This window comes from Protopterus annectens, chromosome 1.part1, assembly GCF_019279795.1.
Source record: "Protopterus annectens isolate FY-2018-M chromosome 1.part1, PAN1.0, whole genome shotgun sequence".
NCBI classification, from domain to species: Eukaryota; Metazoa; Chordata; order Ceratodontiformes; family Protopteridae; genus Protopterus; species Protopterus annectens.
The window spans coordinates 209,768,171-209,792,253 of record NC_056726.1 but is presented as its reverse complement, the minus strand read 5'-3'; the positions used below and the strand labels follow the sequence as shown (position 1 = coordinate 209,792,253).

Here is a 24,083-nt window from a genome sequence, read left to right as displayed (position 1 = left end):
ATATGTATGGGAAGTCTATTCCAGAGCATGGGCAGTCTCTGGGTGAGGAACCTGTCTCCTCCAGCATGTTCTGTTGATTGTGGTAATGAGGTTTTGGTTTCTGGACAGTGTGCTGCAGAGGGATTGGGATTTCTTTATCTGTAGTATTTCTAACAGAGCTTGGTCAGACATGTCTTTATAAGTCAAGCAGAGCTAGCCTGTAAGTACGTGATGTGAGAGAATAACTGGAGTCTTAAGTCTGTCCGTGTAGGGCATGAGTTTAATGCCTAGGATCCTTTTCATGAGGTACTTCTGTGGCCTCTCCAGCTGTTGCAGGTGTCTAGTGAGGTACATGCCAAATGGGGCATTATACTCTATGATTGGTTTAATGAGGGAAGAGTAGAGAGAGAGACTACGACCTCTTTCTTCCTGGATGCCTTGGTAATGAGATGTGCCACATAAAAGGACTTTCTGACCACAGTGGAAATGTGGTGGTCGAGGGATTGGTTGCTGTCAACCTGCGTCCCTAGATGTCTTAACGCCTTCAGTGGGCTCTCAATGTGGTAATTGGTGAGAATGGAGTGTTTACCAAAGGGGAGGATGACGCACTTTTTTGGCATTAAGCTTAAGGCCATGGTTTCTACACCAGTCAGTGGTCTCAGTGAAGCTTTTCTATGGGATGTCTGCATCAGTTGGGAGTTAATGGCTCCCGGCTTGCAGTCGTCTACTAACTTGGTCAGCCAGAGTCCCTTTGTGTTGGCCTAAACTTCTGAGAAGTAGATGCCGAACAGGAGAGGACCCAGGACCAATCCCTGTAAGACTCCACTTGTAACTGGTTAGCAGTCTGACTTGGAGTCTGCTACTTCCACATTGTGTGTTCCATCTGTGAGCCAATTTGCAACCCACCTAGTGATACAGGGATTGATGCCTAGTTTGGGGAGTTTGTCAATAATTCCTGAGTGAGGAATGGTATCAAAGGGGCAGGGTTTGAGACAAACTAAAATACCAAGGAGCTAATAGAGCAACAATTCAGCAAGGCTGGATTGATGGTATTTATGACTGGGAAGAAAAAAAAATTTGGAGAAGGTGGTAAGGTTTCTTACCTTCCAGAAATGCCTAGGAGGAAAGAAAAAGACCACTCGACCTACTGCAATTTCAGGACAGTTCCATATTTGGGAGAAGTGGAAGACCACAGACATCAAGACTTAACTGTCTACCATGTCTTACAGTTTGCAGTGTGTTTTTTTTTCCTACTGTCATTCAAAAAAAGACAGTTAGCAGCAGTCTAGAAATACTTGTATGTTCTCACACATGCTATGGGTAGCACTCACACATTATAAACTGATTCATCAATGGCTGTGCACTCCAAAGAGTGTACGAGGAATGGTCCCTCTGTAATGACTGTAAAGGGTAATTATGTGAAATACATGCATGTCATTTCCAAAGAGCATTTGGAAGGAAGTTATAAATGGTCTATCAAGTGACTTGAGAGTGAAACTACTAATGAAATTAGGTTCTGTGTTTCTGTTATAGATGTACCACATTACAAGTTATCTTTTATACAATGGAAATTGACAAGACTGGTGATACTAAATGTTTGTAATAATTATTAAAGTGTAGAAATCAGATTTTGTGGATATTTGAACTAAGCTATATATGAATAAGGGGTGCAGAACACTTACAAGCATACAGATTATGGACAGGAATTCAGAAACAGTTTTCCATGTGAAAATAAACTTGTCCAATGAGTGAAATATTTGTATGCAGATCTGACTAATTGATTGAATTGGAATTTAAGTTTGTGAGCAACGAAGGATATTGTTTTAAGATGGGTCTGCATGTTATAAAGATTTTGAATACACACTTTACAGTGCAAGAGAACCCCCAGTATTCCCTGGGCAGCAAGGGCACCCATAACAGGCAGAGTTAGTAGGAACGGAAATTCCTCAGATTTAATGCCTAATCATAGGTTTAATACTCTCAAAAGTGGAAGGTGCACCATGAAGAGATGGAAAAAGCCCTAACCAGAGAACTGCTTCATAACTTGTCAAGAATAAGTCAATGCCATGGCATAAAAAGAAAGCCCAGACTATTGGAATCTGTGGTATTGGCAGAGAAGGATGGGCATGCAGGTGGGTGCATCTTGTAGCCAATCCCAACAGACTGGAAATGGGTGGGGGGGCATGGTCTTTAAAGGTAAATATGCAAGGAGCATTGACAGAGTTGCCTTGGTAATACATCAGCACATCTCTGTTGCATGTCTGCCCCTGGGAATACAACAGGGGTGTGCAGGGTAGGGAATTTTACAGTATAAACAGGAGCCACTCCTTGCCAAGCAATATGATGTTGCATCAGGAGCCTTAATCACTTTACTGGCCATGAGCCTAGGTTATAGCAAGATTGAGGGAGGAAAAGTGCCCCGTAGATCAGGTGGACAAGGAGAGATCCTGGGGGAGCTAACTATCAACTGTGAGGAGCCAAAATGAGTAACTTGTCAAGATCAAGTTATTTTGCCTGCCCCTGGTCATGACTGAACAAGAGTTAGTAATCTGGTTCACTTGTAAAATAGAAATAAAAACCTGCTCATGTTCTCCTTCTTTGAACCCATGGAGAACTGCCTTCACTTAAAACAAGCAGCAGCCTTCTTAACAGCTCCCACCTCCTCGGGTCATCCAGCTTCCTGAGACTAAGGCTGCCACCAACCCATACCTTGGACAAATGCTTGGAGAAGGCTAGCTGCCTAAGGGGTAAGAGACAGCCAGCAAACAGCAAAAAACACTGCATAAAAACAGATGGACCCTAGATGTGAAACCCAGAAGGGTCCCTACTGTTTTCTTAAACAAAATCTCTGACTCTGCTGTCTTGAGGATCAGGTTCCCCCGGGGTCAACTGATCCACCTGTTTCCCCATCACCAGGGCGAGGGTCAGCCAGAGTGGACTATCATTCAAATACCAGTCATGTCTGGTTCAAGATTGTTTACTGCTTTGAACAGTACTCACCACATGCACCTAGTGAAATACCCAGTAGGGGAGATGTAGTGTGTTGACCGCTGAAAATCTCTCCTTACTTCTCCAAGGGATGATCCCTCCAATCAGCCATGCCTCTCCACTGAAGTAATTTGCTGTGGCCATGAGGGAAATCACACAACCTAATATGCCTCCAAATGCACAATAATCTCTTCAACTCCCTCCCTATGAGAGGGGATCAGGTAACAGCTTATCATTCTTTCCCCTCCCTGCTGGCCACTAAAGGACTAGGGCAACAAATAATCCTGACCACCTGCATGACAGGCTCTATTCCTGTTTGTCATGGGACCAGGTGGGAAGGAGCTCCACTATTTCAAGAAGCTTCCATAAAGGACAACTCAAGTGGAAACTGGTGGCTGCACTATACATTCCTCATCCCAAGAACTGTAGGCAAGTTAATTTTGCCCAAACACCCAAAAGACAGTGTGCAGAGGGTTCCAGTTTAGCCAAACTGCCAAAGAAGTGTACATGGAGAGCTCTGGGGCCGAGGTCTCACAAGGGACCCCCCCCCAAAAAAAAAAACATTGGTGGGGCAGCCTGCTCAGAACGCAGACTAAATACAACTCTAGGATGCAGAGCTCACAACGTAGACGAAATACGGTTCTAAGAGGAAGAAAAGTCTGCTTCCTGAGCAACCCCCCCCCCCCCCCAAAGAGGGGATCTCTGACAGAGGATCAGAACTCTAATCTTAAGATAAGAATATACAGCATCCATGCTATTTTCTCAGAAAAGTAGACATTTTTCCTGTCTTGCTGACTGCATTTATCAAGTATCCCTCCCAGCTTCTCCAAATGACTGAGCAGATAAGCGAGAAAACAGTGGGGAAATTGAGAGTGACTGAATAGACAGGCAGCCACACAGAAGTGCAACAAAAAGTATCCCAATGAAAGGCCTCATGGAAGTGGTCTTCCACTCCCAATATTCCAGAGGGATCCCATGAAGCAACCTTCTACCTCCAGTATGCCAAACAGTCTAGCTACTGGGGAGTAGTCAGAAACCCCTAGGAGACGGACCTAGAGCAGGAATAAGTGAAGCAGTTTTGACTTTCCATTCTATGAAACCTACAGTGCTTCTCTTTCCTTCTAGAACGGCGAGCAGTGTTTCAGTGGACAAAAAAGGACCCTAAAGAGGGCCCTCCCTGCCACAAAGGAAGGCATTAAGTATGGAATGAAGTCCATCTCCTAACAGCAAACTTCTGTCAAAAGGAGATCACAACAGAAGGCTGTTGATGTCTTCTCCTGCGGGACAAAGAATGTATCCAAACCAACCAAGACAGTCCTGTACCAGTGTCTATAGTCCTAGACAGGGATCCACTAAATAATTTGGTAATGTATAATTGTCAGCGTAGCAGTTTCCAAGTTGAATGTGAAAGCCTCCTTAATCCCTGACTTGACAAGTATCTCGAAAGACTGAACTTCCTCCAGCTGAAATGTGGAATTCTAGACACTGACCTCCAATGTGGTAGAAATACATCTTGCTTTCCCTGTTCTAGTTAAGTCATGCCTGCTAACTTGGCAAGACCCAGGGTGTAGGCTGAAGGAAGAGGAGTACCAACTAAGACATAGGAGAAAAATCAGACTAAATCAGACTGTGAAGGTGTCAGACTCTTATTTCGGTCATCTGCGAGACAGTAACAGGCACCAGCACTCCTGCAGGCAGCAACAGCAGAGAAAGGGTGCCAGCAGCACTGAGTGATATCAATGAAGGCCATTTTCAAGGAAAGGCTTGCTAAGGAACTTTGGGATTATACACTCCAGGCTAGGCCTGGGCTCAGCTGCCACATATTTTTCTTAAAAGTAGGTTTCATCTCATGAGGAGCTACAGGAACTTGAACTCTGAAGTTTGTCCAAGAAATGAAGGCTCACAAACTTGAACCCATAACAAGCCAAAGATTGTGCCCCGAACTGGCAACCACTATTCTGGAGCACAACTCAGTAGGGAGTCGGGCCAGGTTCATCCCACACAAAGGTAAATGCCTACACCAGGCCAGGCATGAGCATCCACATCAGATCCCCTGCAGCTAAACTCATGCAGCTACAATTCAAGATCCCACCTAAAGTTAAACTGTTTAAGTTAAGCCCCTAGACCCTGGCTTGCCATGCAACTCCTCTATCGAGGTAACAGATTTGGATAGTCCAAGAGGGAAAGAAGCTTTGTGCCCCACCCCCAAGCACCCACAAATATGATGACTGCAAAGGCTGGTTCCTTTAGTTAGGCTGGATAGGCAGAAAAAAAAATAGAACAATTGGGAGGGAGGTGGAGGTGATGCAAGCATTCTGGGATGCATATCACACAGGCCCAAATTCTCCCCAAAAAGAGAGGAAAATCAGAATGGATATTTATTTTATTTTTTATTTATTTAACATTTGTTTGCCAGGATAGTCCGCCTGGACAAGTGTCTGTTTTCAGTGGAGTCCTGGGGAGAAAAACTCCGTCAGTGTACAGAGAGAAGAAAAATGTAGGAGAGACATCACAATCTGTAGACTTTACAGCTGTTGGTATGCAATAAGAGGACAGTCCTCCTTTTGGTTGAAAATACAAGTGTACAGAATATACAATGAGAGTAGATAAGAACCTGGTAAAGCATTGCAAGATATTTCACAATTGAATAAGACTATATAAATGTTAGTTTTCTATATATACATTCAAGCAAATATACATGTAAGAGTACACACACTCACAGGTTATTGCTCACACATGGATGGGTATAGTTAGTGTGAGTTTGTCCAGGACAGATGGGGTGTAGAAATAGTAAGTGGACGAGGCTTCAGAGGGTCAATTACAGTTGCATAGATCGTTGGTGAAGAGGTATGTTTTAAGTAGACTTTTGAAGGAGGGTGTGGAGTTTTGTAGTCTTGAGGTCAGGGGGGAGGTTGTTCCATATTTTTGCTATTTCATGGGCAAATAGTGATTCCCCGGAGTTGTTTTTTTGCATGTGATGGTTTCGATTAAGGTTTTGTTGGAGGACCGAAGTTGTCTATTTGAAGTGTAGAAGTTTAGCATGCCAGTCAGATGTATGAGGTTTTCCACAGAAGTGGAACGGTGTGTTCGGTGATGGTGCCATTTATTAGAAGTGAAATGGGATAGGCTATAGCTGTGGATGCAGTTTGGAGGTATTCGGCAAGAAAGTTATCAGTTGCAAGGGTGGTTGGAGTTTGGCTAGGAGTTTTTGGATAGTAAAGGTAGGAACAGGAAGTGATGTTGTTTTAAGAGTTTGAGTATTGAGGAGATGAAATAGTTAGTAAAGCTGGAAGCTGTATCCAGGTCTGTTCCTGTTGTATTGGGTGTGGGAGTGGTGGCTGTAGGATGTTATTTATTGTTGCCCAGAATTTTTGTGGTTTGGTACTGTATTTGTTTTGTTTGATACAGTAATTTTGTTTATCGAGCTTAACCTGCTTTTTTGCTTTGTTTTGGAGCTCGTGAAAGGTGTGGTGCCAGGTTTTCCAGGCTTTATCCCTGGCTCTAAGTCGGGTTTTTTGGTTTTCCGGAGCCAAGGGGTGGGGTTGCTACGTATCCTGAGTTTTTAAGGGGGTTAGTTGGTTGAGGATATTTAGGAATGTGGATATGAAATAATCAACTGCTTTGTCTAATGAAAGGGTTTTGATGGAAGGCCAGTTGCAAGGCTCTTATGAAGTGGTCTCTAGGAAAAAGAGGTTTGTAGAAGGGAGGGAGAGTTTTGCCTAAGGATAAAAAGTGAGGCAGTGGTCACTCAAGAGTTTGGTAGGATGCCACATTGATGGGCAGTATTTGGTTAATTTGTAAGGATCCAATTAAGTATAGATTCTCTTTGTGGCCTTATCAATGTGTGTGTGTGAGTTGGTTGAAATTATATAGGTTAATGTGGTGGGTGGGAGAATGGATGGAGTTCCAATCAATATTTACATCATCTAGCACGATAGTTTGAGGGAGTATGAGGCCCAGTGAAGTATGGATTCTAGGGTGGTTAGGTTGTCACCCGGGGGTATAGAGATACCCAGTAGATTTAGGTGCTTATGTTGGCTAAGGGAGAGCTTTGCAAATAGTCTCTGCATTGTTGAAGTTGGGGGAATCTTTTTGGAGGAGTTGGGAGTTGTAGGTTGGGTCTGTGAAGTAGAGCTAAGCCTCTACGTCTTATGTAGCTGGTCTGCCTGGAGAATGTTATGTAGCTGGTCTGCCTGGAGAATGTTCTACTCAGATGAGGTGAATTATCTTTAATATGTGGTTTAAGCCATGTCTCTGTGATGAGAGTAATATCAGGGTTATATAAGGCGATGGCAGCGTGAGGGTCTTCTATTTTTCTCATGGTACTGCAGGCATTCATATTTAGTATCCGTAAGTCGGTGGGTTTGTGCTTAGCTGGATAGTGATGGGTGCATGGCTTATTAGCAGAGGTTGCTGGCCCAGGGTTGGGGTGAATGTCTCCTCCTTGTGGTAGTTATACAGGTGATAGTAGTTTTTAGTACTGGACGATTAGGTAGTGAAATTGTAGACTTGATTGCTTTTTAGATGGATAGAAGTGGTACATGGGAGGGGCATGGTATATAGGGAGTTGGGTGTATATGGTGGGGGATTTGGGGTGGATACAGTGAGTGATTGTGAAGAGATAAGAGGTGCTGATGGTGGCTATGGAGAGGCAGGTGAACAGGGAGGTTAATCCCAGGAGGGTATAGAGGAGATGAGACTGGGGGTAATGAGACATAGGTTGTGGAGTTGGAGGAGGTATTTATATTTGGTGAGGGTGTGAGTAGCAGATATGGATGTGGATATTGAACTGGTAACTGGGATGGAGTGGTGGGAAGTTGAAGGGCGTGTGTAGATGGTGCTAATAGATGTAATTATTGGATAATGGGTGGATTTAGTAAAGGAGGTTACCTATAAATTCAGAGTATGTAGGGGTGGGTGGAAATTGGGGCCAGGGTAGGGGAGCGGAGCGAGCCCGTAGGGTGAATGGAGTGAGGTGAGCCTATTAAGTTATGTGAAGTTATCTGTTGCTCAGAAGTCACATCTATAATGTTAGTTTTTCTTTTGTTACCACTGCCTTTTTTAAAAAGGAGTGAAAGTCCTTTTTAATTCTACCAGTTGGATGCCCTACGAAATACCTTGTCTGAGGGCTGAGAGAGAGTGAGTCAGCTAGTCAGAGACAGACAGGGAGGGTAGTGGGGATATGTTCACCTCTCTCCAAGACTGTCTCCAACTTCCCAGCCAATTCTCCAAGCAGAATCTTGGATGACACTGTTCCATCCTACCCACAGGCAAACTACAAAGACTGATTTGCCCTCTAGTCCTACAAAGTGCATTCTTTCAATGTTTGTGTGGAAATGTCCACTAGAAAAAGGGACTTTCTTTTTACAGGTGATTACGAGCTTGTGTATGTAGCAAAAAGGTATCTGGGAGAAGTACACTTGTGTATTTAGCACAGTATATTCAGACACACATCCCTGAGATTGGGTACTTCCCAGGAGGACAGTGTTAAAATGCTGACTGGTGGATTAACCATGGGATCTGTCAAAAGATTGTCCTTGATAGATGTGAATTAAGTTAACTATGGAATCACCAAAAGGAACCAAAAAACACGCCAGACCAGCTGTAGATAAAGGAAGCACTTTTGTTTACTTCATAAGCAAACTTCATCAGACAAAACAGTAATTACAACAAGCCCTTTATATATCCCTCCAAAAACATCAATTAAAAAATTAATTGATCACATATTTGATTAACTCTTAAAAGAACACAAAACAAAATTGCAAGTAAAGAAAAGGTCATGTGTAGATGGTAAGAGGGAGAGGCGAATGGTAGAAGTGAAAGAGATGGCGAAGTTCATAAAATTAAGAAGTAAAGAAGAAAAAGGTTTCAAAAAGGTATGAGGTTTGGTACGCTGTGATTACACCATTGGGTATTTCATCCAGAGTAGTAAGAGCGTTCATTCACATTAAAGAAACATTGTGACATTTTGTTTGACACTGGATAATATATGGAGAAATCTTTAGAACAGTAGGTTTTAAAAAAAACTAATTCTTGGAATTCTTTTGTGGTGTAAGCATTTCATAGAGAAACTAAAAGAAGATTTTTCATGCGGTTTAGACCGTAGGTCGAAAAATAAGTATTAAATGACTATTTAAAGACTTTATATAAGAACGTTATGGACACAACAAGATGACAGGGGTTTATGGACTGGTGGTTGGAAATGTGGGTTAATTTTGAAAATGGAATACATAGTGTGATAAACGTAGATAGTAATAGAGGATTTATTAGATGTAGAAGGCAACTGAAAATGCACTTTTCCTTTGGAAAGGATAATCACTTGATTAGCAACTGTGATTAATGAAAATGTTTTATTTGTGGGAAACCAGGGCATGAAGCTAAGGAATGTGACATGTAAAAAATGTGGGCAAACTGGGCACGTATAAGTGGATTGTGAAGAAAATACGAAAACTATAGAACAAGATCAGATTCAAGAATCTGTATGTAGTACTAAAAAAGATACAGAAAATGAGAAGGGAGGACAAATTACTAGACAAGAATCTAAGGTGACAGACAAAGAAGCAATAGTGTTTAAAAAATGAAATAAAGTAGTGCAAGATAGGAGTGAAGAGTAATGTGTAAACTGGGCAAGTAGTAAGGTGGCAAAACTGTATAGGGAGAAGGGTGAAGGAGAGAAAAGGGAAATTTAGAAGTGTAATTGTGAAAGAAAAAAAGGTATAGGATAAAAGTGGAAAGAGAACTTTTCTAAAAAGATACTGAAGATCTTGGCAATAAATGTTAATAGTATAAAGAATGTTAAAATACCAATAGGCAAATTTGAATGGTGTGCAACACTTTATGCATACAGTTGTATAAAAAGAATGCTAACAGAAGTGGAAAATGTTACAAGCTGAAGTGTTACTAGATTAATATTATTTGGTTTATGGAAAAGATACTTGGTCAGGAATAGGTGTGTTACATCAGGAAAATATAAAATAATTTAGATGTTACAACAATTGAATTGTGAAGAATAAAGGTGATAGATTTAAGGTTAAAAAAAGAGGTTCAGAATTATTGCATTACATGCATATGTTACAAAAAATTGATTAAAATAATTCTAAATTATGTAGGAATTGGGACAATATTAGGAGATTAACTGATTTAAGAAAAAAGGAAGGAAATTATGTATACGAGATAAGCAAAAGTTATGTATATGGGACAATGTCCATTGGACATATAAAAATGAAATAAGATAAGAATGGAAATTGATTAATATTTGATAGGGGGATAAAAATAGGGTCTTCAGATCATTTAGCTATGTGGTTAGAAGTGCAAGAGGAAGAAGGCTCTTTAAGAATTGGCAAAGGTGTTAGACTTGCTGAAAGAAAAGATTTAGATGAAGATATGAAGGAAATTATGGAACTATCATTTAGATACAATAATTTATGGACAAATTGGTAGACAAATACAAAAAATTTTTTTTTTTTGGTAAAGCCAGGCAGTGAAAGAAAAACTATATATAGGCAAGTGACTCTGGGAAATGGAGACTTTTTATAAAAATAAGATGATACTCCATTTTTAAATCTGGAGAGGATTAAAAAGATGTATACAAAAAAAAATCTTTTACAAGGGAAATAGTAAAAAGTGTCTCATTATTGGAGTGAAATTAGTAAACGAAAACAGGAAGAGATTTGAAAAACAATGGAGAGTGACTATGCAAGATAAAATCTTTGAAGTGGATATAGTAAATACTTTTGTAAAGAACGAGGCAAAAATGGAAAGTAAAACTGAGTAAGGAGGATAATGAAAGTTTGGGAAAAAAGTGTAGAAGAATTAAATGGAAGTTAAAGCCATGGAAATGGAAGGTACTTAATATTGCATGTACAGTATGAAAGAATGGCATAAAATGTAGTTTGTGGAATTAATAATTTTATTTTACATTTGTTAACCGGGAGAGTCCGACTGGATACATGTCCATTTTCAGCGGAGGCCCGGGGAGAAAAGCTCCAGGTACATAACAGACATATGAACATTGTTAATGCAAAAAAGGAAGATAGTTGAGTTCTAAATACAGTATAAAGATACATCACATCTTGGGGAAAAAACAGCAGCATATAAAAAAAACATAGGTCAGTTACAAAGGCGAGGCGCCTTGTTAAAAAGCAGTCAAGGATAGTGAGTTAAGAGAAGGGTAAATGATAGTGGTTAATCAGGTTTGGAACAGGGACATTGCCAGAGAGTATTGAGATGGGGTTTAAGCTTTTTTTTGAATTGTAGGAGTGAAGGTTCTGAGGTGAGCATGGTCGGTAGGGAGTTCCACATTTTACCTACAAAGTTTGAGAATAGAGAATCCCCAGCAGAATTATTGGCTTTGGTAGTTTGAACCAAGATCTTATTGGAGGAGCGTAAAGATTGCAGGTTAATATAGGGGTGAATGATGTTTCAGAGCTGGTGTTTTCTCTGGGTGATACAGTATCTGGTGAGCCATTTTGAGTTGGTTGAAATGGAGTTGGCTGGAAAACTCTAACCACCCTAGTTGCTTCAAGTTAGTGCAGTGGTGCGTTCTAAAGGTGGAATTTGTGGCAAATCTAGCTATGTGATTGTAACAAGAAGCAATTTTAAGGGTTGTCTTGTTTAGGTTTGTAAAGAGGGGGGAGGCATAGAAAAGAGTTGATAGTAGGTGTGTGCTGGCAATTGTAATTTTAGCGTGAGGAGTGAGAAAGTGTTTTACTTTAGAGAGAGCCAAGCTTTTTATTGACGGTTTTGATGGTTAGATTGAAATGGGTGTCAAAATTTAAGGGAGTTATCAATGGTAACATCTAATAGCTTTGTGTGAGCTTCTGGTGATATAGTGATTCCATTGGAGGATGTAATAGAGAAGGTGGGGGGAAGAGTATTGTTAGTGGGTGAGAAAGTAAGTAGTTTTGTTTTGTTGGGGTTGAGAACTAGTTGACGACTTGAGAACCATTTTTCTATTAGGTTGAAGGTGTCTTGGGTTGAAGCAGTGAGGTCTGCCAGGTTGGAGGCAGTGCTGATGATAGTCGAATCATCTGCATATTGAATGCATGTGGCATGGGGGTTGATTGTGGGCAGGTCATTAACAAAGATGGTGAAGAGAAGAGGGCCAAGAATAGATCCTTGGGGAACTCCAAGTGTAACAGGTAGGCATGTGGATAATTTGTCCTGCCATAGAACAGCCTGTTGCCTATTGGACAGGTAGGATTGGAACCATTTCAGCGTGGAATTGCTGAGTGATAGTTTTTTTAATGTATGGAGGAGTTGAAAGTGGTTCACCATATCAAAGGCCTTGGAGAGATCTAAGAAAAGAGCAGATGATAGTTTATTATTGTTTCTGAAGTTATTGATGGTATTAGAAAAGGATAGTAGGGCTGATGTGATAATAAATGAATGGTTTGAGATAGGAGTGGTACAAAATGTGTACTACGATTATGAAATTGAGGCAAGGCATTGGAGACCAATAGTGTTGAATATATTTATGAAAATAAAAAAAAGTAAAATAGCAAAGTAGACATTACTTGACTGTACAGTTTTTGGCAAGAAGGGAAAAGGAAGTCTGGATTTATTATGGATAAGAGGTGATAACTAAAATTATGGTAGGAGATATGAGCAAAGCATTTGATAAAATACAATAAGAATGTTTATGGGATATATAAAATACGATATGAACGTTTATGGGATATATGGAAGGGATTATATACATAAAAAGATACAAATAAGTCAATATGTGAGAAGAGAATAAATTATTTGAAAATACTTGGTTTACGTATAAAGAGAAAGTAGAGAGTTGGGATTTAAGGGAAAGATAGAAGGTACTCAGTTTAATGATGAAGTTATAGATATACTGGGGAAAAACATTTGGATCAGAAGTGCATAAAAGGAAAACAGTGGGAGAAAATCTTGCAAAAAATGAAAGTTTTTTTGGCAATCATATAAACTGTCATATATGATCACATATGATCTTGTCTTGCGTATGAAAAAGAAAAATTTTCTTATGTGGGGATCTAGATTAAATCCAGTTAGAGGGATTTTGTACGTTAAGGACTAGAGAGGATGGTGACTGAGGTTGACAGACATGGTTTAAGAAAATACATGAATGCGTTTTTGTGGAGAATGACAATAGGAAATGACCTATTAAAGCTAATATGCTTAGAAAAGTGCATGTAATTAGTGTGGGGAGGTTGAAACAGTGGAACGTGTATTTTTAAAATATTCCAGAGTAAAGAATTTATGGGAAAATACGTGAAATAAGTTGAAGGGTTTTAAGAAGGTTGAAGATTTTAACATGAATATGGGTACTATAGTAATAAAAAAAAAACAAAAAAAAAAACATTATGAAGATTTGATAAAAATTCTACATTTCATAGACAATATACGATTAAAGACTTAATGGACTGAAGTGTAATGAGAAATGACTATTGGAGATTTTTTTAGAAAATGCCTTTTTGGCTATGGAAAAATGGGTGGGGAATGAAGTAGTTGAGATTGTGTTTAATAATGTAAACAACATCATGATTACTAGGTGGTGGTAGAACAGGACTGCTGCTGATTTGGCTGTGAGCTCCAAGATGGAAGGGTGCCATGACAGATGGAGCATTGTATGTGGTTTTTGGAAGAAGCAGATGTGACAAACCATTGGTCATGAGGAAATAGGAGGTTGATGCCGTAGTGGAATGTGCTCTAACAGTAGACGGGGATTTACCATGAAAAGTAAAACAAAAAAATGGCTTTGGGGATCTAAGAGGAGACAGTTTGCTTAGAAACAGCCACACTCTAAGACCTGGGATGAAACTAAACAAATAGATGCTCAGACTTATGAATGGCCTTAGTTTTATCCAAATAGTACCAGAGCTACCTGTGCAACTCCAAGGTATGCAGGACCCTCACTAGCAGACTGACAAGATGGGAAAAAGAGTTGTACCAATGAACTCAGGACAACTTATTTATCACTTTGGGGATAAAAGCAGGATTAGTCCTAGACAGAGACAGAGACAGAGAAGGCATAGCTATAAGGGCCTGGAGCTCAAACCCCTCCAAGTAGAAGTAAGAGTAAGTAACAAAAACAGTCTTCCATGTACAATGTTGCAAATAAACAGAATTTGTAAGCTCAAAAGGAGCCAGAGTCAATTTTTCCCAAACAAAGTTAAGGTCCCAAGGAGGAGGAATAGGTTTCCTTGGAGGCCTAATATGCATAATATCTACAAAAAGCCAAAGGAGGATTCCTTCACAGAAGAATAGGCCTGGCCAGACTGGCGCAACTCAAACAAACAAGATAGGACCAGATGCGCCCCCCCCCCCATAGTGTCCTGGTTATGATCATGGCAACAGAAAGAAAAATCTTTATTTGGACATAAGATTTTTGTTTGTGGGTTTCCTTGCCTCCTGCAAAACCCTGAACATATCCTTGGAAAAGAGGTGCCTGAAAGAGATCACCCACTGTCAGTTGAGTAGACAAGTGAGGAGGGATCAGAGACCTCTTGGCCTGTGGGAGGAGGTCCAATAGGTGAGGTAACTTGTGGCAAGTTCCCCTGGCTAGATGCATCGAGAGGGAACTATTGCTATCTTGGCCAAAAGAGTCACTAGCAAGAACTTTGTGTAGTCCAGCTGTGTCTTCTGCAGGACTCTTGGAACTACTGCATACATAGGTATAGGGGTTTTGATAAGAAAAATATTAGATGCGACATACTAATAGCAGGCAGGGTGGTGACTTGGTAAGCTAGTGAGAACAAGGAAGAATGGATACAATATATGATTGAGAGGTAGTACAAGACATAAAAATAAGTGGAAGTAGTGGAGAGATTTGTAAACGAAACATATTAAAAAGAAGTCAAGAAACAAAAATATCTGAAGATAGTAAAACAAATGGAACAAGATTACTATGGAAGAATGCAGCAAGTAATAAAAAAAGAGAAAATGGTCAGCACTAGTATTAGACTAAATTAGAATTTTTACAAGTGAATAAGGATGGAAGAAAGATGGTTTTGTGTAAAGTATTAAATGGTTAAATTAAGGGATAGTGCAGGTAATATGTAGTGGGGCGGTACCATTTTATATGGGAAAGATATTAACAGCATAATAAAATTTATATAGGTTCATGGGTAGGTACTAGGCTATCGGCCCTAGGGTCCATACAAGCCTAGCCAAAAAAATGTACCCTGGCTTTCGCCACCCAAGAAAATTATTTTCCTGTGCCCCTGTCGAGCAGAGCCACAGAAGTGATCCCTGGGGTGAATTTCCCATTTCCCATCCAATCAAGATTTTTCTTGAAGAATGCTAATGAGGAGCTCTGTTTGACAAGAGTATGGGAAGTCTCTGGGCCAGGAATCTATCCTTCCAGCATGTTCCGTTTATTGTGGTGACAAGGTTTAGGTCCCTAGAGCGTGTAGCTCGGAGGGATTGGGATTTCTTTAAGTGGAGCATGTCCAACAGCTCTGGGTTTGACATAGTTTTGTATGTTAGGAAGAGATCGCCCCCGAGTAGGCGATATGCGATGGAGTAAAGCTGTAGTTTTTTGAGACAGTCTGCATAGGGCATCTGTTTGAGGCCAGTAATCCTCTTTGTGAGGTATTTCTGTGGTCTTTCCAGTTGTTGATGTCTTGTGAGGTACATACCAAAAGGGGTGTTGTACTCTATATAATGGGTCTGATGAGTAGAGGGGAGCAATGACCTCTTTTTTCCTGGATGAGAATCCTTTTGTGATGAGATGAGCCATGTAGAAGGATTTCCTGTGATTATCAAAGGAGAGACTACTGTCCACCTGTGTCCCAAGGTCTCATCACATTTTCAGCATTAGGTAGACTACCAGCTATGTGGTAGTTCATGGGTACAGAGTTTTTACCAAAGGGGATGACAATACACTTTTTGGCATTGAGCTTCAGGCCATGGCTTTGACACCAGGTATCTGTCTCAGGGAGGCCCTTTTGTAGTTTGTCCACATAGTTAGGAGTTTCGATTATGGCTCCTAGTTTTGCAGTCATCTGCAGACTTTGTTAGCCAAAGACCTTCTGTGTTGGCCTGCACTTCAGAGAAGTAGATGCCAAACAGGAGAGGACCCAGGACTGAACCCTGTGGTACTCCACTTGTCACTGGTATGGTGTTGGATTTGGAATCCGCTACTTTCACAGTGTGGGTTCTGTCCCTGAGCCAGTTGGCAACCTATCTTGTGACATAGGGATTTATACCTAGTTTAGTGAGCTTATCTATAATTCCAGAGTGGGGGATGGTGTTGAAAGCCTTGGCGAGATCTAGATAAGCTGTGTGAACCATTTTACCCTCATCTGTGGCTTTGGTGACTGCTTCAAAGAAGTCAGTCAGATTTAGGAGACGTGATCTACCTTTTACAAATCCAAAACTGGGTAGGGTCCAGAGTTTGGAGATTACCAATGTCTTTGTTTAGGAGTTCCACGATGATACGTTCCATGGCTTTACAGACCAGGCTCATCAGGCTAATGGGGCGGTAGTTCCCGGGGTCTGTCTTAGCTCCCCCTTTGTGGAGTGGGATAACAGTCATGGTGCGCCATTCAGTGGGTACAAAGCCTGAGGTGAGGCTATGATTAAACATGGTACTTAGGTAGGGTGCCAGTTCATTCTGTAGTTCATGTAGAAAGCAGCCTGGGATATTGTCAGGTCCCATGGATGCTGTGTTCTTGGCTTTGGAGAGTGTATTTTTTACCTGTGCAGCTGTGATTATAGGAACTTTGCATTCTTCCGGTAGAGATGGGCTCTCTAGGGGGTGAGAGGGGGGGTAAAGTTAGCACTGAACCTATCTGCTAGGATGTTGGCAATATCAGTTGGTTCTGTATATTTAGTGCCATTGTGCTGCAACTCAGAGCAGATCTGAGTGTTCCCATTTAGGTTCTTGACATAGCTATAGAATGCTTTGTGGTTGTCTTTAGAGTCAGTGGCAATTCTGTTTTCGTAACTGGCTTTGGAGGATTTTGTGAGGGATCTCAGCTTCTTACCGAGGTTGACCAGGGAGTTCCTCCAGTCATGTGATTTTACTCTTTTTTTGCAACAGTTTCTTTCTTCTGTTGTAGAGTGTGTTTATGGCAGAGGACCAACCAGATTGGCTTCCTTTTTTTTTTTGGAGGATAACATCTTGGTTCTATTAGGGATAGCTTGATCCATGCACTCGTGTAAATGCTTATAAAGTGCATTTGTGTAGGATTCTGCAGTCATACCTCTATTGTCCGTTTGCATGGGTGTCATGAGGTTTGCCACTTCTGTCTTAAGTGTGAAGTTGGCTTTGGAGAAGTTTTTTACGATGGTTTCCCTAATTGGGGGTGGGATGTGGATGTCTAGGCTGATTAGCTTGTGGTCGGATCTGACCAACGAGGAATTGAGCTCTGGTGTGGAACACCGGTTTCCCATGTTGGTAATGACCAGGTCTAGGATATTGCTGCCCCTGGTGGGGGGTGTGAATAAGTTGATCCAAGGCGTTGGAATTTATGAATTCTAGAAAACGTTGAGCAAAACAGTTGGTACATGAGTAGTTTTCCCAGTTAATGGTGGGGTAATTTAAATCGCCCATTATTTAAGGGTGTTGGGTTGTACCCTAATACTTTCCAGTGTATCAAGAAATGAGGAGTGTGAATCCTGGGGCATGGTGGGGGGTCTGTAGCAAGCTACAATTTAGATTGCGGTCTTGCCCAGAGTTAGTTGCACTTGGATAATCTCGGATGCATTATGCTGTGCAACTAGCCTGGAGGTGTGGATATCCTTAATGAATATGGACACGCCTCCGTCTTTAGTGCTCCTTTCTGGGTTAGGTGGCCGAAAGGTGTGGTATGAATTGAAGCCTGGTAATGCAGGGGTGCTCTCTGGAGCTTTGAACCAGGTCTCTGTCTCTCTGTCACTGCACAGATGTCAATGTTCTCCATTTTAAGGAGTGCCTCGAGTGAGTGCATTTTGAGGTTTAGACTTCTAGCATTGAGTAGCATTGCCCTTAGATTTTTGCTTGCTTGTACCGGTTACGGTGGTGAATTTGTCATTTGAACCTTGCCTAAAAAAGGCACTATAGGGAAGAGCCTTAGCCAGTATCCGGAATCTTAAGGGCGACAGGTGCAGGCCATCTCTGGCAAAGCATCGTGGACTGTCGATCATGTTGTCCCAGGCAGACAAATACTGGATCCCCTTAGAATGACACCAGAAGCTTGGCCAATTGTTGGAGTCAGTCATTTTGTCCTTGTACTGTGGTATCATTCTGGGTGATGGCAGGATGCTACTCAGGGTTAGGGTCATACCTGCCTGGGATACAAGATCAGAGAGCTCCTCCATGTCTCTTTTCATGTAGTCCAGGGAGGTATGTCTCAGGTCATTCACACCAACATGGACAATGACAGTGTCATATTGTACTTATTGTGGAGTGACCCGAGTGCATGCGTTATGTGGTGGATCCTGGCACCTGACAGGCAGCTAACAGTAACTTTCTCCTTGTTTAGTCTAGTGAGTGGAACATCAGTGTGCCTGACTATAGAGTCACCTATAACTAGAGTTTTGGGTACGTTGTTATGCCTTATGGGCTGTGGTTGAGTGGCACACTGAGTTTGTAGGCTGTGTGTCATTTGGGTTGTGTTGGTAGAGTGGAGTTTGCTTGCGTTTATGCTTTGGATGTCCCTGATGCTTGGGCAGGTTTTTATTGAGAGCCTCCGTGAATGCAGGTGTGTGTTTTGTGTTTCTATGTGTGTGTTTTGGTGGTGTAGGTTTTGAAGGACTATGTGATGAGTGTGGTGTGGTGCAAGTGTTTACCTTCTCCTCTTGACTGTCTAGTCCAGTCTTGGGTGAAGAGAGCCTTGCTTCCAATTTGGCTATATAAGTGCACCTCTCACAGCTTGTAGTGTTGGGTGGTAGGAGGAGAGGGTTGTCTGTGTACATGAGGCAATTGCTGCATTGCCCCAAGATGCCCAGATTCATCAGGTAGATGGGAGAAATCACTGGTAGCTGACCCTTAGACATGCCTGGATAAGTGCTTATTTATTAAGTACTAAAACTGTTTTCCACTAGACAAGTGAGGAAAGTTGAGTGCTGTAGTTATTTGCAGCTTATGTAGTGCTTACAATGAGTTCTGAACAAGTGCTGAGCTCAAAGAAACAGATTTGAGTGCTGAAACTAGAAAACTGGCTAGTTATAAGAAACTAAAGTAAGCTAGAAGGCTTCCCTCCAACATAGAAGGGCTTGGGGGCTCAGAAGCCTACAAACAGTTGAGACCACTTAACAGGAAAGGCAGGAAACAAGCTTAAAATTTTTTTTTGTTTGTTCTCTTTCCCAGATGCTCTCTCTGTACACAGTAGGAGTGCCTGAAATCAGAATATGATCTCACTGCACTCAGTTGAGTGAGCAAATGAGATGGGCCCAGAAGGAGTATCCAAACACAAATTTACAAGAGGGGCGGGCAGTTTCAAAGCCACTAAGATTAACACCAAAACAGAAACAGGGAGGGTGGGAGGGAAACCTAACTGAAGAACATAGTCAAAACTTCCAGTTCAGTTAATCATGCAGCACAGTTAAATCAATTTAAATACTGTATTTGAAAAAAAAAAAAAGTGCAGATAAAGGTACTTAAATTCTCTTATTCGTACAGCTGAATACGGCTAGATCTTAGCCGGCCATTAAACATTTTAGGAGATATGGATTATAAGTGATTTGCAAGAATAATACAAAAAGGCACAAACAAGTGTCTTCGTTTGTTTGGTGTAAAAGGAAAATTTTGACAGTCACCTGTGACAGAGAAAAGGCATTTGATAAAATAAGTGTTATGAAACCTCATGGGTGAACATAATGGAAAATGGACGGGAAAAGAAATCCAGAGTAAGAAGGGGAGAACAATCATTTTTATTATAGTTATGAATGCAGTTATTCAAACCTTTGTCAGAAATGGATTTGTCTTTTGGCAGATGGGGAAACCGATACCAGCATGGCTGTCTTATGCAGATGATTTGGTTACTGTAGCAAAAACTAGATGATGGATGAATGAAAACATTATAAGAATTAAAAAATATATATATTAAAATAGTCAGAAAAATGTAAAGGAGTTGGTGAAATAAAGATGAATGGAAATTTATCATAATATGAACAAAATGTAATATATTAGGAATCAAGTCTGGGAAATATAAAAATGTCTGAAAGTGATTTAAATACTTGTGTGTGTACATATATATTACACATACATACACACACACAGGCATGGTAGAACACATTTATACAGGCATGGTAGAAGTTTTAATCTGTGATAAAATTGTGTGTATGGAAAAATGAAAAAAGGAATTGCTAGAATTTATGTCAGTATTATGAGGTTTGAGATTGGACCTTATAAAAAAAAAGGATAGGAGGTTAGGCCTGAACCCCCCCCCCCCAAATCAGTGCAAATATTTTCAAGTATTAATAATGTGAAAACTCAGAAAAATAAAGATCATGGGGCATTTTTTATAACAAAGGTATGAAGATATATGGAAACAAAAATGAAAACAATAGAACTGAAAAAATATGCAAGTAAGGTAATGCTATGGAAATTGAAAATTAATGAGTAGTATGACAATTGTGCAAGATTTTTTCTTGTATAATCATGGAATAATTTAGCTGACAATTACAGAAATAAGTAAAAAGGGGAAAGGTTTGTAGATTTCTCTGAAGCTGGGGAACTGTAGCGGCATTGCACAATCATTTTATTAAAATAAACTGAAAAGTTAAGTGAAGTATTTCTGCTGCTTGTTCAGTTCTGTGCATCTACCCTTGAGAAAACCACCACTTTCAACTTTAAACACCTTTACTGTTTGTCAGCTTTATTGAGGTTATCGATGAGGCACTTTAAATAAATCACTCCTTTTTACAAAGGCAGCGTGCAAAGTCCCTTTCACATGGAAGTAGCAATTGATGTATTACTAAGGCAGACACAAAATTTACTTAAGCACATGTAAAAAAAAAAAAAATAAAATAAAGCTAAAAATCTCTTCTTTCCATTTGAATGTCTCAGTTCTGTTAAAATGTACAATTGGGAAGCCTACACTAACTTTTTATACAGTAATGAGGCTCCACTCCCAGCATTACGCACCAGACACTATAAGCCAGTCAGAGCACTGCAAGTCAATCCTACTGCCAGAATGGATTCCAAAGCCAGTGTTATCTGTGGACATTACAGCCTTTTGAAGTGTTGTCATACACCCTCACCATTAAATCACAGAATGTAATCTTTTAACATCGAATGCCTGCAACTTTCAAGACAATTCCTTGCTAGTTGCCTTTCACAACATCATAAAAGTACCCGTTTTTGGCATTCAGGTAGTTCTGTCTCCGTTTCTGCCACCCCACGTTTAATCTGACAGAAGCATTCCTTGTTATATGGGGCAGGGTATACTTATTGAGTTGCCTTGTAGGAGAAACTATATTTGAATTTATATTTTCCTTCTAACCAGTGTTTTTCACTGTTTACAGGAAGGAGTACTTTGTAGACAAGATTTACTTTGATTTATATTTTATTGTTTTACCTTTAATTTTCACCATTTGTTGTTAGAAAGGGATAGGTTTTACCTGATAACACTGGTGATCTCTGTTCCTAATGTCAAAAGTTGGAGGATTTGCTTACCACTATTAGCAGTAAATCTAGACTTATAGATGATTGTTGCACTTGTGCAATTGGCACGGCTTGGTGAACTGTAACTGGATTGGTGGGATAAATAATGTTAGACAAAGAGCAAACAGAACACATTTAGGAAAGGGTGTGTCTGTAAAGATCACTCAACCCCAGTGAAACTAGGCAATGCCCCTAACAACTTTGGAATTCTGGATACATGTATTCAACAATCTGAGGATTCAGAGCATTTAGAAGGAAATAAAGAGAAAGAAAAGGAAAAGGTTTGCAACAAACAGGGAAGAAAAAGAAACCGGTGTGTTTGCAAAGTAAACATAATACATACTAAAAAGGTCACAGATTTTATGTGACACACAGATTACAGGGAACAATAACATGTTTTTCAAATCAGAAAATCTTCAGTCCTATAGAAAAAGGCAGTATTTTTCCAAAAGAGAAGGTAGAAAAAGAGGCAAGAACAAGTGAAAAGAACAATCCTTCCATGTTCAATTTTCATTTAAGAACATTACTGTAAGACAAAAAAGATTAAACAGATGCCAACAACATGGCTTGAACTGTGGATGTGTAAAGCCAGCTGGAAAAGAATTGATGTTATGTCGTCCCTGTCTCTCCTTCCTTCTTGTTGGTTGGGTTTGGAGCTGACCCTCTGCTCTGACTCTGCCGTATTCTAAAGCTCTAGAGCTTCCCCTCCACTGGTTCGAGGTTAGACCCTATCCCATCATGCATAGCTCTAGTTACCCAGATCTCGTTTGCTGCTTGAAGCTTCGAGATTACTGGATACTGGCTGAGGCTAAGTTTTTGAATTTTATTATTATATTCTGTATTTAAATCTTGACATTTCTTCAGGATTCTTTCTGTAATTTTAGTTGTGTTTAACATCCCTATCCCCACTTTCTGGTTGTTATTGCTGCTGTTTAGGCCATTGTTTTTTTCTTCAGGCCTATTCCCCCTTTCGAATCATTTTTTTCTTAAAGAATTCCCCCTTGCTCTTAGCCTGTTTCAGTTAGAGGGCTTCCCCTTATTCCTTTTCTGATAAGGAGTAGCTCTTTAAGTTAGAGGCTCTCTTCAGTCGGGGGAGTTGTCGTGTAACTTAAAGGCTCTCCCCCAGCAAAAACAAAAGTTAGATATAGTTTTTTAGTGGTTATTGTAGATTTCATGTTTCTGTTCACTATAACGTCAGTGTATTGTACTTTACCACAACAACAATAAGCACAATACAGTAATGTCCAAAGAAGCCCCCAAAGAATCCAAACCTCCTGGATTCAAAAAAATGTGATTTGTGCTCCCAAAAAATGTCCCTGGCTGATAGACATACGAGTTGTGTTTGTCTGGGAGCAGTGCACCTGCAGGACTCGTGTTCTATTTGTCATGCTTTCAGCTCCAGGGTCCTGCAAGAGTGCAAAAACAAGCTTATTCTGTGAGGTTTACTCAAAGGGCCTTTTGACACTCCAGTGGAAGGGAATCAGGCTAGTAAACCAAGGAAATCCCCAAAACCGACACCTCTGTCTACTAGTTTAAATCCGAAACCTCTCTGATCCACCAAGACCTTATCTCCTGTGGTTCAGTCATTGTCCTCTGAACCATCTAGGAGTTATAAAAGTACTAGATCTCCCTTCCTTGGAACCGGTGCGATCTGCTGCACAGTCTGTGGCGGGGAGTCACCGATCGTCCAGGAGACTTTCAGACAGTGTGGAGAGTGTGGTGAAGAGGTTTCAAGACACCAGCTCTCACCAAAATATTAGTGAGCCCAGCCCGTATGGATGTGAAGCAGACTACTCTACCCACCCCCAGATAGTCTATTCCTCCTTTGACTCATCTGAGCTCGGAGCCGGAGTGCATGGAAGTCATTGTGGTGGAACAGTCTGTTACAAAAACCTCCAGTCTCTCTGTTCCGACTTCCGCTCTAATCTCCTCGATACCTCCCTATTGAGAGATCTGGGAGCAGACATTCCCTAGTCATGCAATGTTACAGTTCTCTTAAAGCATCAAACGATAATGCCACCGTTGTACGATAAAGTAAAATAAATGAAAACCCTCATAAACGTTATCTTTGTAATTAACTAAACCCATACCTTTTAAGAAGACTTGCACTACGGTCTTACCAGTACGATGGCTGTTAGTCGACAAAGTGTTTCACTAAGAACCTTGTCCTATCTCACTCTTCAGCGCAGTGAGCTCTGCTCTCACATCAGCGAGCCATCACCCTTGGTGCAGGAGAGGTCTCAACTTTTCGAAACCAGGGACACACTCTGGGAGTGTGATGCCTTCAAGGTGATGAGTGGCCTGTCCTCTGAGACAGCGTGCTCCTCCCTCGGCTTCAGCTACCCCGTTCCCTATGGAGCCAGTGTCTTCCCTCTCACCACCCTTCCATTCTAAGCGCAGGGAACCAGTGTCCCAGGACGCCCCATTGGGTGACCCCCCCTCTTCGAATCCTCTCCAGAGCATCCCCCTGAGGAGGTTCCTTGGAAGAGGACATGTAAGAGGAAGCATGTGGATACCCCTGTTTTTCTGCCATCGGACACTGACTTGGAGGACT

At 40.9% G+C, this 24,083-nt stretch overlaps 1 protein-coding gene across 4 annotated transcripts in view; it reads right to left on the bottom strand.

Moving 5' to 3' along the window:
• LOC122804314 (hydroxymethylglutaryl-CoA synthase, cytoplasmic-like) overlaps positions 1 to 24,083 on the bottom strand; it is a 270,709-nt gene that overhangs the window by 236,206 nt on the left and 10,420 nt on the right. The window contains exon 1 of one of the 4 annotated variants that reach the window (XM_044074114.1): positions 23,620 to 23,699. The exons of 2 other annotated variants lie outside the window; for them this stretch is intronic. The gene's annotated coding sequence lies outside the window, so the exon portion shown is untranslated. Of the gene's footprint in view, positions 1 to 23,619; positions 23,700 to 24,083 lie in introns of those variants that run through there. One more of the 4 variants, XM_044074133.1, reaches the window with a different exon arrangement.